Source organism: Syzygium oleosum, unplaced genomic scaffold (genome assembly GCF_021117445.2).
Source record: "Syzygium oleosum isolate NSW1041296 unplaced genomic scaffold, Sole_v2.1 Sole_v2.38, whole genome shotgun sequence".
In the NCBI taxonomy this organism is placed as follows: domain Eukaryota; kingdom Viridiplantae; phylum Streptophyta; class Magnoliopsida; order Myrtales; family Myrtaceae; genus Syzygium; species Syzygium oleosum.
The window spans coordinates 2,713,448-2,729,398 of record NW_026607522.1 but is presented as its reverse complement, the minus strand read 5'-3'; positions in this window follow the sequence as shown (position 1 = coordinate 2,729,398).

Here is a 15,951-nt window from a genome sequence, read left to right as displayed (position 1 = left end):
CAATAAAGATGAGAAATTTGGTAAATTTAAGATTTTAAAGCACAAGTTGTAAATCAATTAGGACAACGAATTAAAAGAATTAGAAGTGCTAGAAGTGGACAATATTTTTCACATGAATTTAAATCATTTTGTGAAAGTCATGGTATTATTCATGAAAGAACCGTGCCTTATCACCCAAATCAAAACGGAGTAGCCGAAAAAAGGATTAGAACTCTAATGGAAATGATACATGCTATGTTACTCAGTGTTAAATGGCCACTAGTTTTTTGGAGTGAAGCATTACATATTACATGTTATACTATTTGGAAAAGGATTGCGCTTTTTTCACTCCTCATACAACTTAGACACTCACTTTTTTTTTTGTTATTTTGACCATGCTAACCCTTGTGGGGCCCACCACTTCTTGTACAATTTTATGTGGTCATTTTTTTATTTTTTAATGAACTCTTTTTATTCCTTATGGTCCCACTTTCCTTGTTCTTCTTTCTTTCCATGCCTCCCACTCATCTCTTTGTTCTCTCTTGTTAGCCATTCTCTTCTTTCTATGCCTCCTAATCGATCTTCGTCTTCTTCTTCTTTTTCTTCCATAAATCTCTACTGCATCTGCAATCCGAAAAGAATTGCTTACTTCAATAATCTGCACCCTTCTCATTCACTATCAAGGTTACAATTCTAAAGAAAACTTGTTTTTTTCTTTTTTAGTTTTCTTGGTCTTTGGATCATGCTCATTCCGATCACTATTGAGTATTTCTTATTATTTTTTTCTTAAAGGTAAATTTGAGTTTTGGGTCGTGGAAAAGCTTGATCTTGTTTTTCACTCCTGCATTTAGAGCATAGAGCATAGCGGGCATCAAACGGTGTTTGTGAATGATGGGTTTTGTGAATAAATGGGCCACCCATGATGGGCTAACCTAGCCCATTAACCTTGAAAGAGCCCATGAAAGAAAATAACCGTAAATGGCAGTTATTTTGTGGGAACAAAAGTGAGAAGAAGAAAAAAAAAACTGATGTGTGTTCTGTAAGTGAATTTGGTTCACTATCAGAAACTCTCACTCACTTGAAATCAAAAAGCGACTTTACTCGACAATCAAAGGATCGCTCTCTCTCTCGAGGCTACAATAGGTGCATTTAATATGTGGCAAAGAGGTATGTTCGTTTACGTAATATGCTTCATTCGATCAGTGATTCAAGTAAAGAATGGGCAAGTTTTCCGCGTTTTACAATGTGTTTTAGAGAATGTGTTCCCCGTTTTTCCGCAATTTCTAGGAATCCGTTTCCGTCATTGGTATCAGAGCAATGTGTTCTTGTTTCCTGATCGTTTAACATGTTTATAAAATGGATTGTTGGCCGAAATTCGTGAAACGGCACCGACGAACGCTCGGGTACGAAAAAAAATGACACCCGGCCATACTATTCGAGGTTGTTTCTCGATTTTCGTGCGTCAAAATTTATTTTTGAAAGTGTAGGGTTGTAGTACTCGTCGAGACGAGAAAAACAACGGGTGGCACGCCTCCGGGGAGAGGCCGGACGCGCCTCCACGCGCCACCGCAAGCGGCGGCTCACTGGCACGTGCGTCGCACGTGCGCAGCGGTTACCGCGCGCATGTGCGCTACGCGCGCCAAGCATTCGCGTGTGTACGTGGCTGACGTCAGCCACGTGGTTAGTCTCCTGGGCCGAAGGCCCGGCCCTAACCCGGAAGCCTGACCTGGTTGGTCCGATCCGACCCTTTTTTTTTTACCCGATGACCCAACCCGTATACACGTTTGACCCGTTGACCGACCCGGTCATCCATTGACCGTTGACATGTGTTGACCACCGTTGACCGGCGTTGACTACCGTTGACCGGCGTTGACCACCGAAAAAAAAAAATTTGCTGATCATGTACTTTAAGGATTATGTGTAATCCCGTTTGGTTCTACATTTGTTGCAGGAACAATGTCGCCCCGTAGGATGCGCACACCTACTATCCCACGATCGGCTGAACAAAAGGCAAGACTTGCAGTGTTGAGAGCTGAGTTAGATGCTTATCGATGGGAAAGTGGTGATTTAGAGAATCACGTTGTCACGCCCCGTACCCCATTGGAACACAACATCCCGTCACGATCGATTTTGGTGCGATGCTCCCAGGAAGCATCGCCGACCCAACGCCCAATCAGAGATCAAACACATGCAGAAGCACGTATATAAATATATATATACCCTGACAATAAAACATATGAGACTAAGGTAGTACATTAAGTAAACAGCACCTCTGAAAATAAGTATACTAATATTACCATAGGAAACTTTTTACAAAATTCATTTATACAACGGCCGAGAAAACACACAGTCAGCAGCCACTCAATAAAAAGGGGTCAGCGTATATCACTTCGGGCTCCTCAGCTTCCTCGACCATGGCTGCAGGTCCATCCCCACAACGGTGCTCACTAGATGACCGCTGGATGAATTGCGGTATACCAAAAAGAGGCGCTCTCCTCGGCATCCTACGGCTGGGGGTCTGAAATGTTTCGGTTTACACAACCGTGAGACGAATCTCAGTGAGTTCAACCCCTAAACCTAGGCTAGGCTAGCATGCAATCTCCTGACCGGAAAATAAATATGTGAAACCATAGTGCAACAACAATCAAATAATCCTCCGACCCTGCAGGTTAGGCAGTTCAATATATAATAATCACGGCACGTACGTGGCACATATTATCACACGTACGCCAATCACATGCTCATGCACCGAGGCTCACACACTCGCATGCCAGTCCATGCATGTTCATGCATGCAAATGTCGTCGACATGTCACGTGTATTTCCCGGCCCACTGGCCCACACTGGCACACTGGCAATCGCCCAATTTATTATTTATTACGACTCGAGTCATCAATTTTTCACGGCCCGGTGCGTCTAGCCTGCTTCAAAGTGCATGAGGCGCAGCAACCGATCTGGCCCAGTGTCTCTAGCCTGCTTCAAAGTGCATGAGGCGCAACACTTGTTCTTCTTGCGAACGAGCACTGCTTCAAAGTGCATGAGGATGGTCGCCTTCCCGGACGTACCGGGCATCGTCACCTTCCAAAGTGCATGAGGACGGTATCGACCCGAAGGTCCTTAGGTGATCACACGGCTCATTATTATCGAACCCGGCGTATAACGCTTCAGGGTATTTTAGGTGATCACATGCTCATGGCAGACACGCATGCTCGCACAATTTCATCACATGCCTCATTCTTGGCATACGCAATGCGTGTCCATGTTATGCAATGCAATGCACCACGAGCACCAACATAATTCGGACACTCAATGTAACGACCCGGTCCGACGAGGGCGGGGAGTGGTCGCCGGGGCCAGAGGGCTTGGACAAGGAGCTGCTCCTGGCAGGCTTCTAGGATGGTAAGGGGGGCATGTCTCTTGTCCCACATCGCTTAGGGGGGGAGTCCTGGGCTAGTTTATAAGGCTTGGGTTCTCTATTCTGTGTAACGCGTTTCACATGGGCTTGCTTCCGCTGCGCATGATGAGAACAAAGCCTTGAGGGGAAGGGCCAGAGAGCGCCCCAAAGAGGACAATATTGGGCTTGGGGGAGGAAGGGCCAGAGAGCGCCTCTACCCAAGACAACGCGTTTTAAAGCCGTGAGGGTCAGTGGGCCCAAAGCGAACAATATTACACAGTGTAGACCCCGGGTCCTTACAAATGGTATCAGAGCCGACTCCCGACCGCGTGTGGGGCCACAGCGAGGACGCTGTGCTCGAAGGAGGGGTGAATGTAACGACCCGGTCCGACGAGGGCGGGGAGTGGTCGCCGGGGCCAGAGGGCTTGGACAAGGAGCGGCTCCTGGCAGGCTTATAGGATGGCAAGGGGGGCATGTCTCTTGTCCCACATCGCTTAGGGAGGGGAGTCCTGGGCTAGTTTATAAGGCTTGGGTTCTCTATTCTGTGTAACGCGTTTCACATGGGCTTGCTTCCGCTGCGCATGATGAGAACAAAGCCTTGAAGGGGAGGGCCAGAGAGCGCCCCAAAGACGACAATATTGGGCTTGGGGGAGGAAGGGCCAGAGAGCGCCTCTACCCAAGACAACGCGTTTTAAAGCCGTAAGGGTCAGTGGGCCCAAAGCGAACAATATTACACAGTGTAGACCCCGGGTCCTTACACTCAATGTCACAACACGTGCTTAATTGGCCCAATTAATACCGTGTGGCCTAACGTGCGATTCACAAATCAGCAATTCATTGTAACCAAACAATGGCCAATCGCACTCCACAAAATCAGCCACACAACATACGACATAGCGATACGAAATCAACCACAATTAAGCACAATTGACGTACAATCAGTCAACCCGGGTATACCCGGCAATTTCACCAACGAGCTCCTAAATTGGTCATTAAACCCCATTATCCTCCCCAATGATTCTCATTAATCCACTAAATTTTTTCCTATAATAATTTCTACCAATCAGTCCTCAACCCAGTCTGAAATACACACTGCTATTATCTAAGCCAGTCCAAAATGCACCGATAATACCTAAACCAGTCCAGGAAAAACGCACTATCAGTCCTAATCCGGGTTTAGGAATTTTACTCACCTAATCCAAAGTCACGACGTCGGGGAACGGCGGCCGATCACTGGTGAACAGTGAAACCGGCGGCGGAATTCCGGCAGACTGCGGCGAGTGTACGGATGGTGAACGATGCACCGACAAACACCGTACGGACGGGTGAGACGGTGGCGGCCAGTGCCGTGGCGGCCGCGCTAGCGCCCGTACGGTCCGGCGTGAACAGTGATCCGATCTTGCAGTGAAACGATACCGTACGACATTCATGCGGACAGTCTTTGAGCGGCCCGGCAATATGGACGCGTCTTTGGGCCGGGTGTCGACGGAATGGCGATCGGAGCTCCGCGGTGCTTGTTTGTAAAACGAGAAAAATGAGAAAAGAGGGAAAAAGGAGAGAGAGGGCTGTTTACGGGTGAAACCGGGCCTGTGGTGGGTGCACGAGAGGTGGAAATGGTTGCTTGGTGATGTTGGCTCGGCGGGCGGCAAAGAGTGCCGTAATCGGCGTGAACGATGCAGGAATGGACGAAAATGTCCACGGCGAGCGAGAAACAGGGAAAAAGGAAGAAGAAGTTGGGGAAAATGGCCGAATGAACCTTACGAGAGAGAGAGAGAGATATAGTCTGGTCAAATAGGTCAACAAAGTGTGGGTGGAATCCAAGTGTCAAGATCTAGGGCTATTGGACAATTTTGCCCTTGATCTAAGGGCTAGGATTCAATCTAATCCAATAATTTAGGGGTGAAATGGTCTTTTGTCCTTAACCCAAGCTGACCAGACCTGGTTTAGCCTTAACCAACCTTGGTTAAATCCCAAAAATTAACCAATTTTCGGAATTACTCAAAAATGGCCTAGGGGCATTTTCGTAATTTTTCGGTCCCGGGTCAAAATTCCAATTTTCGTACATACGCGTTCCATATGTGCGTGGCCAACATAATATGGCGTCGGAATCGCGAAATTCACTTTTTAAGTCCTCGAAAACTGACTGTAAAGTTTCAGGAATAAAATAATATTATTTTTCCAATTTTTGTCGAAATTCCAATTTTTGGCCAAAACCACTCTAAATGTGCGTGGCCACCCCAAAATAACCTTGGCCGCGAAAAATAACCTCAAACGGCCTCCGAATCCAACCTCGGTGCCCATAGGGGCAAAACCGTAATTTTTCACCCCCGAACCGAAATTCCACTTTTTACTCGTACTAACTCCAAACGTGTGTGGCCAGCGTAATATGACGTCAAATTCCCAAAAATAGTCTCTTAAGCCTTCGAAAATCGATATCGAAATCCGGACCCAATTTCGTGATCAAAACTCGCTCGAGTTTCAATTTCAGGGTCTCTTGCTAACGGGCGGCTGTTTAGGACATACGCGTATCGACCTAGGGTTATTCGAATTACGACGGTCCCGATCATTGAGAGAATGAGAAATTATCATTAGTTCCAAAGATCACGATCGTTCGGTTCGGAGTTCGGGCCCGGTTGGCCACGTGCACTTTCGGTCCTGCAGAATCACCTGCGATCCGATTGTACATCGTTGGCCTTGGCCAAACCAAATCCATCACCTTTCCTAAGATCGGCCCACGTTGGCCCAAAATATTCACTCATCGTATCTCGAGATCGGTGTCCCGTTCACTGTCGAGTCCCTAGTCCACGTACCGTTTCCTAGTTAGCTATACCCCATTGGTTAGTATCCCGAGAGTGATCAGCTCTGGGTGAGACTTACTAAAATGAAATGCGAAATATTGTCAATTTTATTGATCCCGGAATTACGTCGAAATTCGGGCATTTACACACGTGGTCAAGGTCAATAAGATGATACAGAAAATCATATGGAATGGTTACTGTATGCCGGACTTTGAGAAGTTGAATATTCTGATCAACACTCTTCCATCTGAATGGAAAAAGGTGATGCATCGCCTATGGGAGGTCAACGTGGTCCCAGCCTACAAAAAACTTGCAATAGATTTTGTGAGGGAATACTATAGGATTGAGACAACAAAGACTTCAACCCTAGGGATGAATGGAACTTGGCGAAGAATGAATGCGCCATGAAGAAACCCTAAGGGATACCCGACAGTCTTTTCTTGGTTGCCAAAGAAAAAGATTGAGTTTTCTAAGAAATTTGAAAAGCATTCTCTGTTTATAGGATAATTAGGTATCATTGATGTCATATATGTTTTAGTTTGGTTTTAGATATCCTAGGTGGATATTACTATTCATGTTGACATTCATGTTTCTTTCCTATGATGGATTCGTTCCCCATGTAAATAGTTTTTAATGAATAGATATTGATAGATATTTTCTGTTATGAATAGTTTATGGTACTATTATATTATAATATCTGTCTTATTAATATCATGTGGTTGAGTGGGAGTTCTAAAAGTTTTAGTAACTTTAAAGAATGTAATTTTACCTTAATGATTATATTAACGATAATTTCACATTAGGATTTTAGATGATGATTGGGAACATAGTGAACTTTCGAATCTAAAAACTATATGAAATTACTCATTAATATAATCAGTTTGTGTAAAACTGATACATAAATGAGTGGCATTAATAATTCGTGCTATATGTTTGAAATGTTCAGATACCATGGCTTCAGCAACTAAGAACATAATGGCTGAATTGAACAAAGGAGAGAAATTGAACGGCGAAAATTATAAAATATGGAACATGAAAATCCAATATGTGCTAGAAGAACAAGAAGCACTAGAAGCTCTTAACCAACTTATGGAAGAGCCTAAGGATGGGAACACTGCACAGCATAAGAGAGACAAAGATGCATTTGCTGCATGGAAGAAGAAGAACTCGATTGCTCGCATCACGTTGCTGAGTAGCATGGAGAATGATATCATGCGAGAGTTCAGGCGTTTTGAGAATGCCAAGGAAATGTGGGAAGCATTAGCAGCACGATTTGGTCATACGTCGGTGACCGAGCTGAGATAACTCACTATAAGGTTTGACTCGTATAAGAAGCCTCATGGTCAGTCCATGAAACAACACCTGAGAAAGATGTCGAACATGATCATTGAACTGAAGGATGCTGGACACATTCTGACTAATGAACAGTAAGTACAAGCAGTAATCCGTTCCTTGCCTCAAAGCTGGGAGCACATGAAGGTGCACCTGACCCATAATGAGAACATCAAGACCTTTGAAGATGCCATGCGCCATTTTGAGTTAGAAGAGGATCGCCTCATGGCGGCGAAACCAGAAACCGACATCTATTATGCTGGTTCTAGCTCACATGGGGCTTCGGGCTCTAAGCGCAAACGCGTCGAAAGGTTCATGAAGTGGAAAGGCAAAGGAGAAAGTTCTTCGGGTAAAAAACCAAAATTTAATCAACATGACAAAGGAAAGCGTTCTTTTGTTAAGAAGATGTCAAGGGTGAAATGCTACAACTGTAGCAAGAAAGGCCACTTCGCTCGCGATTGTGGCGAGCCAAAGAAGGTAAACTCCCCTTGCATTTTTTAGAACTTTGCCTATGTGTCAAGTTCTGTATTTTTAACTGAGTCTAATCCTTTGTGGACTGTAGATTTAGGAGCAATAGACCATGTAGCAAAGGACAGAGATTCCTTCGTGGAGTTCTGACGGGTTTCGACCGGAACAAAATGGATCTATGTAGGGAATAACTCCAAAGCTGAAGTTAAAGGGATTGACGCCTGCCAGTTGATGATGCATGGTAGACGCACATTGTTCCTACATGACGTATTATATGCTTCGGAGATTCATCAAAATTTAGTGTTTGTATTAGTGTTGGTTAAACTTGGTTTTAATTTAAACTTCCATAATAGTGGTGTTGATTTGTTTTTTAATACGAATTACTATGGTTATGGATACTTTCTGGATGGTTTTATTGTATTAAATGTTGACTGTGGTGATGTTAACGTTTGTTATTCCCTATTTGCATCTTCCAATTCCTATGAAAATGATGTAAATGTGTGGCATGCTAGACTTGGTCATATTGGCCAACAACGAATGCAAAGATTAGCCAAAGAGGGCTTATTAGGCAATATTGAAAAAGTTGATTTGCCTATTTGCAAGCATTGCCTGGCGGGAAAAACAACAAGGAAACCATTCGAAAAGGGTATAAGAGCTGAGTTTCCTTTGCAACTAATTCATTCTGACATATGTAGTCCAATAAATGTAAGAACAAGACATGGGGCTGTGTATTTCATCACATTCATAGATGATTATACTCGATTTGGATATGTCTATTTGATTTCTCATAAATATGAGGCATTAAGTTGCTTCAAGAAATTTATGAACTTGGTAGAAAATCAATTAGATAAGAAAATAAAAACATTTAAATCCGATCGAGGTCGAGAATATTTATTTGATGAGTTCAGAAATTTATGTGATGAAAAATGAATAGAAAGACAGTTGTCTATTCCATATACTCCTCAACAAAATGGTGTTGTCGAGAGGAGAAACAGAACCCTATTGGAGTTGGTTAGGTCTATAATGGCACAAGCTAACTTACCTATCACTTTTTGGGGTGATGTTTTGTTAACTGCTGCCTATGTACTTAACCGTGTGACTTCTAAATCAATTACTTCCACTCCTTATGAGTTATGGACAGGTAGAAAACCCGATTTAAGTTTTCTTAAACCTTGGGGTTGTGCTGCTTATACTCACGAGCCCTCGCACAAGTATGGAAAACTGGGTCCTACAGGCAAAAAAAGTATTTTTATAAGATACTCAGAGTACTCGAAAGGGTATGTGTTTATAGGTGAGCAAGAAAGTGGGAGTATTACTGAATTTGAATCACGAGATATCACATTCTTAGAAAATGAGTTTCCTAAGAAGGGCGAAATAGGTGAAGACTACTCACTTTTTGAAACCTTGGATCATGATAATGAAATTGATGAAGATCGTCCAAGTGGGAGCAATGTGAGAAATGAGGAATTAAATTCGACTCAATCTCAATTGCAACCGTTTGATGAGACGATACCATCATTATCTAATCCAAGTGGGAGCGTAATGGAGAATGATGTACCACGTGTACAATCTCCCGTACGGCGAACAAGTCGCAAAAGTGTTCCCCGGTGACGTTTTGACATTGAAGGGGAAACTTTCATGGTCGCTCCACAAGATGAAGATGAGCCAAGGAATATAAATGAGGCTCTAAGTTGCCCTAAAAAGGAAAAATGGATAGATGCAATGGAAGAAGAAATTGAGTCAATGAAGTCAAACCATGTTTGGGAACTGGTTGATCTTCCAAAAGGACGCAAAGCTATTGGGAACAAATGGGTTCTCAAAATAAAGCGAAAAGCTGGTGGCTCAATAGAAAGATATAAGGCTCGCCTCGTGGCGAAAGGATATCATCAACAGGAATGAATTGATTATGAGGAAACTTTTTCTCCTGTAGTGAAATGGACCTCAATTCGCCTTATTCTGGCAATAGTGGCAAGTATGGATCTTGAATTACATCAAATGGATGTAAAGACTGTTTTTCTAAATGGAGAATTAGAAGAAGAAATTTACATGGAGCAACCCGTTGGCTTCATTATGAACGGCCAAGAACAAAAGGTATGTCGACTTCTAAGATCGATGTATGGTCTTAAGCAGTCTTCGAGACAATGATATATACGTTTTCATAATGCCATAGTGGTGTATGATTTTACAATGATTGATGACGATCATTGCGTATATATCAAAAGATCCAAATACCAATTTGTGATCTTATCATTATATGTTGATGACATACTGATTGCCGGAAGCAATAAGGAGTTGATTAATACTGTAAAGAATTGGTTATCGTCCAACTTTGAGATGAAAGATATGGGAGAGGCTGCATATATTCTTGGAGTTAAGATTTCAAGAGATCGTTCCAAGAGATTATTGTCTCTTTCGCAAGAGACTTATATAAACAAAGTTCTTGAACGATTTTGTATGCATGATTGTAAACCCATGAATACTCCTATTGCAAAAGTTGAAGGATTGAGCCGTAGGTTGTGTCCTAAGACTCCACAAGAGAAGGAACAAATGAAACGTGTTCCTTATGCTAGTGTTGTTGGGAGTTTAATGTACGCTATGATGTGTACAAGACCTGACATATATTTTGCAGTTGGAATGGTAAGTAGATATCAATCCAATCCAGGTCAAGCACATTGGAAAGCCGTCAAAAGAATCATGAGGTATCTAAAGGATACTGCTAATTATTCTCTGAGTTATCAAGGAAAGGATCTACGACTTGAAGGCTACTCAGATGCTAACTAGGGAGGAGATTTAGATGAAAGGAAATCTACCTCTGGATTTGCATTCTTACTGAATAATGACGTCATATCTTGAAGCAGTAAGAAACAAACATGTATAGCATTATCCACCATAGAAGCAGAGTTCGTGGCATTGTCAGCAGCAGTACAAGAGGGAGTTTGGCTTAAGAGATTTTTGGATCATTTAGGTGTTGTTGAGCATGCTGCAAGCTCATTGTTAGTCAATTGTGATAGCCAGGTAGCGATAGCATACACCAAGGATCCGAAATATCATGGCAAGACCAAACATATAGATACCAAGTATAATTTTGTTAAAGATATGGTAGAACAAAAGGATGTGAACTTGCAGTACATATCTACGCATAAAATGATAGCAGATCCTATGACGAAGCCAATTCCTAGAGATGTTTTCAATGGTCATGTAAAATCTCTAAGACTGCGTAGATGCTGATGTACTGAATATTGTAATTTCCCTGAATGTTCACATTTAAATAAAATTGTTATATCATTGTTAATGCCTATGAGTTTTTTTTATATTCATGCATCTTAATACTTAGTGTATTATGTCAAGAAAGTATGTCGGACAAATAGGATTAACCTACTCACACGGGTAATCGCCTCTATTTATTGTCTGACAAATAGAGATGAGATAATTTTAAGCTTATTATCTAGGTCATAATCGAGAGCTCAAGCTTAAAATATAAATGTCGCCTTAGCTAAGTGCTAAGATGAGGACATAACATTTACTATGTCCGAAAGTAAAATAGTCTACATATTTTACTTTATCTGTTTTTGATGCCAGATGTAAGTTCTGATGGATTCTTTAGAAGAGTAGATATGTGAACTCAAGTTTAGACATTGAGTATGTCTGAACTATCATCTGTACAGTATTGAATGTAAAGACATACGCTCCACGAGAAAGGAGTTAATACCGTAATACGTATTTCATACTACGTATGCATGAGACGACCGATAAGAGTGGCAAAAGTTTTGATCTCAACTTTATGCCGTGTGAGACTCTTGAGGATATGAGTTCCTCATTTAGCGCCCTCACGACTCTGACTTATTCTCAAAATTTCTATTCAGTCTTCGCTATATTAGGGTGTTGCCAATGGTCATGAATGATTGGATCTAATGGGGCATTTCTAGACTAGCGAGCTGGACTGAAATAGAGAGGTTTAAGGAAAGAGGAAGATCAATTTATTTATGATGTCACATCCTATTTTTGTATTCACAGGTCGATCAATTATGATTTTGAGTAAATCATAGTTGTGAATACAATATACAAGATACTAAAAGAGATCAAAAGAGATATAAATGTGACTGATTGATCTAGGGTACTGCATACTATATCTACTCGAAAACATTATGCCCAATTTGAGCTACTATGTATTTCTAATAGATGCATGGCAACGAGCTCTCAAAGTATGCTAGTTGCACGGATTATTTGCTAGTATGAACATTGCAAAGAAGAGAAAGTTATGTTTAGCCCACCATGTGCGAGTGGAAGATGATGGGTTTTGTGAATAAATGGGCTGCCCATGATGGGCTAACCCAGCCCATTAACCTTGAAAGAGCCCATGAAAGAAAATAACCGCAAATGGCAGTTATTTTGTGAGAACAAAAGTGAGAAGAAGAAAAAAAAACCGACATGTGTTCTATAAGTGAATTTGGTTCACTATCAGAAACTCTCACTCACTTGAAACCAAAAAGCGACTTTACTCGACAATCGAAGGATCGCTCTCTCGCTCTCTCTCTCTCGAGGCTGTAATAGGTGCATTTAATCTGTGGCAAAAAGGTATGTTCGTTTACGTAATATGCTTCATTCGATCGGTGATTCAAGTATAGAATAAGCACGTTTTCCGCGTTTTGCAATGTGTTTTAGAGAATGTGTTTCCCGTTTTTCCGCAATTTCTGGGAATCCGTTTCCGTCAGTGAATAATTGTGTAGTTGCTTGAATTTTATATTTCATCGCATGTAGCAAAGTGATTGCAATTAGCTTCATGTTGTTCTTTTGGTCTGCTCTTTCTCTTTATTCTATGTGGTTTTGATTTCCATGTTGGAGGTTTTGTTTTGTTGTCGATGAGTAGATTGCTTTACTTTTATGCAATTTCACTTGAAATTCAAAGCTTAAGCATGTCGCCTATTGCCCTTAACTTTTATGCCTACACATGGTGGAGACACCTTTTTTTCTCTATACTCTCACATGTGCAAGAAGAGGAGAAAAAATATAAAAAAGGGAAGAGAGAGAAGTGGTGCGTCTCAATATTACCTTCCATGGTGCAAAAAGAGCCTGCGTATGGAGAAAAGGAGCTTGTAGGGAAGTCAATGGGGAGCCCAATACCGGTGCTAGCGAAAGTGTGGAAAACGACAGGGCATCATAGATAATAAATAGAGGACAACGGGACGACGGGGTTTGGGGAAGAAAAAGAAGGAAGAGAAGGAATGGGAGGCATAGAAAGAAGAGAATGACCTGCAGGAGAGAAAATAAAGAGACAAGTGAGAGACGTGGAAAGAAAGAAAAAGAAGGAAAGTGGAAGGAGACAAAGAAGAAACAAAATAAAAAGAGTTGACCAAATAATAAAAAGGGGATCATATAAAATTATATAAGAAGTGGTGGGCCCCACAAAGGATAAGATAGTCAAATCAATAATAAAAGGAGTGACTAAACCATAGGAGGGGTGGAAAAGCATGGCTCTTTAGAAAATTATCCAAAAATTTCTAAACCTGTTGCATTTTAGCCAATTTAGTCATAGATCTTTTAATTTTGCCAATTGAGTCATAAACTTCTTCATGTTTTACTAATTGTCAAGTTCATCCAAATGAATTTTGACCATGGAAATCAATGACGTGAATGCATCCATCCTAAGTAGCACGGCCAATGCTAACATGGACAATTCTTTAAAAAATTAATATTTTTTTCAAATTTTTTTATTTTTATTTATTTTTTCTTTTCCTTTTTCTTTTTTTCATTCTTTTTTTTTCTAAAGCCAACAACTCGATTCTAGCCACGACTTCGAGCCTTCGCCTTCATCAAAGCAAATCAAGCTTCAAATTCAAGGCCTCGACTTTTCGCAAGACGGCACTGCTATATAGATGAAGCGGTAAAACGTGAAGAGGTTCATATGAACCAAAAGTTCAGAAATGACATTGAACAAATTAAAAGTTCCAAAATCACATTGCATATTAGGCTAAAGTTCAAGGACCACATTGCACATTGAGCAAAAGTTCATGGACTGTTCGTGTCATTATCCCAATTCCTAAAAATGACATGACTATATATAGCTGCAGCATGTTGCAAAATTTCACTGTTTTCAACCATAATTTGTGGCTTTCCTCAAGCACATTCAAAATTATCAACAACTTCAGTGTTGCACGTTTTTTCAGCTTGCTTCTCATAATAACTGACAAATTAGACAAAGTCATGGTCTTGCTTGCCATATCTTGAACTACATTATTTGTGTTCTCACTTCTTTGTGTAGATCAAATTTGCACAGAAAAAAAAAATCACGGCCAAATGTAGGACACCATTTATGACTAGGCTATACATATTATCCAACCACTTGTTGTCACCCAAGCTCCACTCTTGACACATTGCTTTCCAAGCACTCTCCAATTCAATTTTAGATTTGCAATGATATAGAAGCTTGTGCCAATATTTATCGCAAAAACCCGGCTTTCCAAGAAGATGTGCAATATGATGCATAGCATTTTTCCTATACGTCATATACATAAACGCAATCAGAATTCGGGAAAACAATTCTACTGGCATTTGTCATAGCATCATCTTGATCAGTGAAAATAGTCTTGGGTGCTTTATTATTTGTTACCTCCAAAAGAATTAAACTGCCCAAACAAAAGAAGCAATAGTTTCTTCCATCAGAAATGCACAACCAAACCAAACATTTTTCCAATGATGATTCAAGCCAACAAAAGGTGCACATATCATATTGTATTTATTTGTACGGTAAGTAGTATCAAATTCCACCACATCTCTAAAACTCTCATAATCCAACTTGGAAACACTATCAGACCAAAAGAAATTGGTCAATATCCGTTCCTCATACAATTGAAATGTATAAGAAAAATTGCTTCCATTTGATTGTAAGCAATTAAAATGGTTGATGAGACATTGACAATCACCCGCACTAATCGCGTTCCTTCTTTTTTATTATAAGAAATTCTGACACTCACGTAATGTAAAGCCAATGTTATTTGCCCCAACCCTCCCCCCCTCCCTCAAATATGCTTTTGTAGCCCTTATACTAGCTCCAGTCATAGAAGTCAAAATACCTTTACTAGTATCCATCCTAGGTCGATACGACCGAATAAGATGTTTTTGCTTATCATCAATGATAGGATGATTATGGACATCTTCAAACTTGGTAACTTCCCAAACTCCATCTTCAATTTTAAATTTAATGCAAGTTTGACATCTAGTTCTCTTCATTGTCCTATGAACTTTTCTTTATTCATGAGGTGGGATTGGTGGAGAGTGCCCTTCACAGTTACATACAAATGTGCATCTTCGCAACACTCCTTTACTATTGTTTGTTTTTGTCCTTTTCGCACTTGTTTCGCCAGAAATGTTCCGCAACGAATATAATTCACCGAACGTCGTTCTTCAGTTTTTAATATAAGTAGATCGGGTTGTGTGGCGACTCCGGACATGAGATATCCAGGCGAGAACAAAGAACTCCTTTGCCCTAATCAAGCAGTGTAAATTCATGTCATAACAAGATTCGATCAGCAAGAACCATGAACTTCAAATTTCATAACCAATCCGAACAAATCTAACCAATTTCCGACTAGCAGCATTGGAATTCCATCAATACAGTGCTACACAACTACTAAGCTTGAAACATAGATGGCTACAGCTAAAGAAATCGTCCTCTAATGCCATTTGTCAGTTTATATCGGATAACCGCCGTTGATCTTATCTTCGTCATTCGTCCTTATGACATTTGTCCAGTAACTGCCATCGATATTATTTTCTTCTTTTGTCTTTCTAACATATGTTAATTTTGGTATGGCAACCGTCTTCAATCCAATTTTGTCTTGACACTTGTCCCTTTTCACAAGGTAACTGTCATCGATTCTGTTTTTGTTTCAACATATGTCCTTCTGGGTTAGCTAACTGCTATCGATCGTGTATAAAGTCACATGTTTCTTTCTTATCGATAGCTTCGATGACCTAGTCTCTA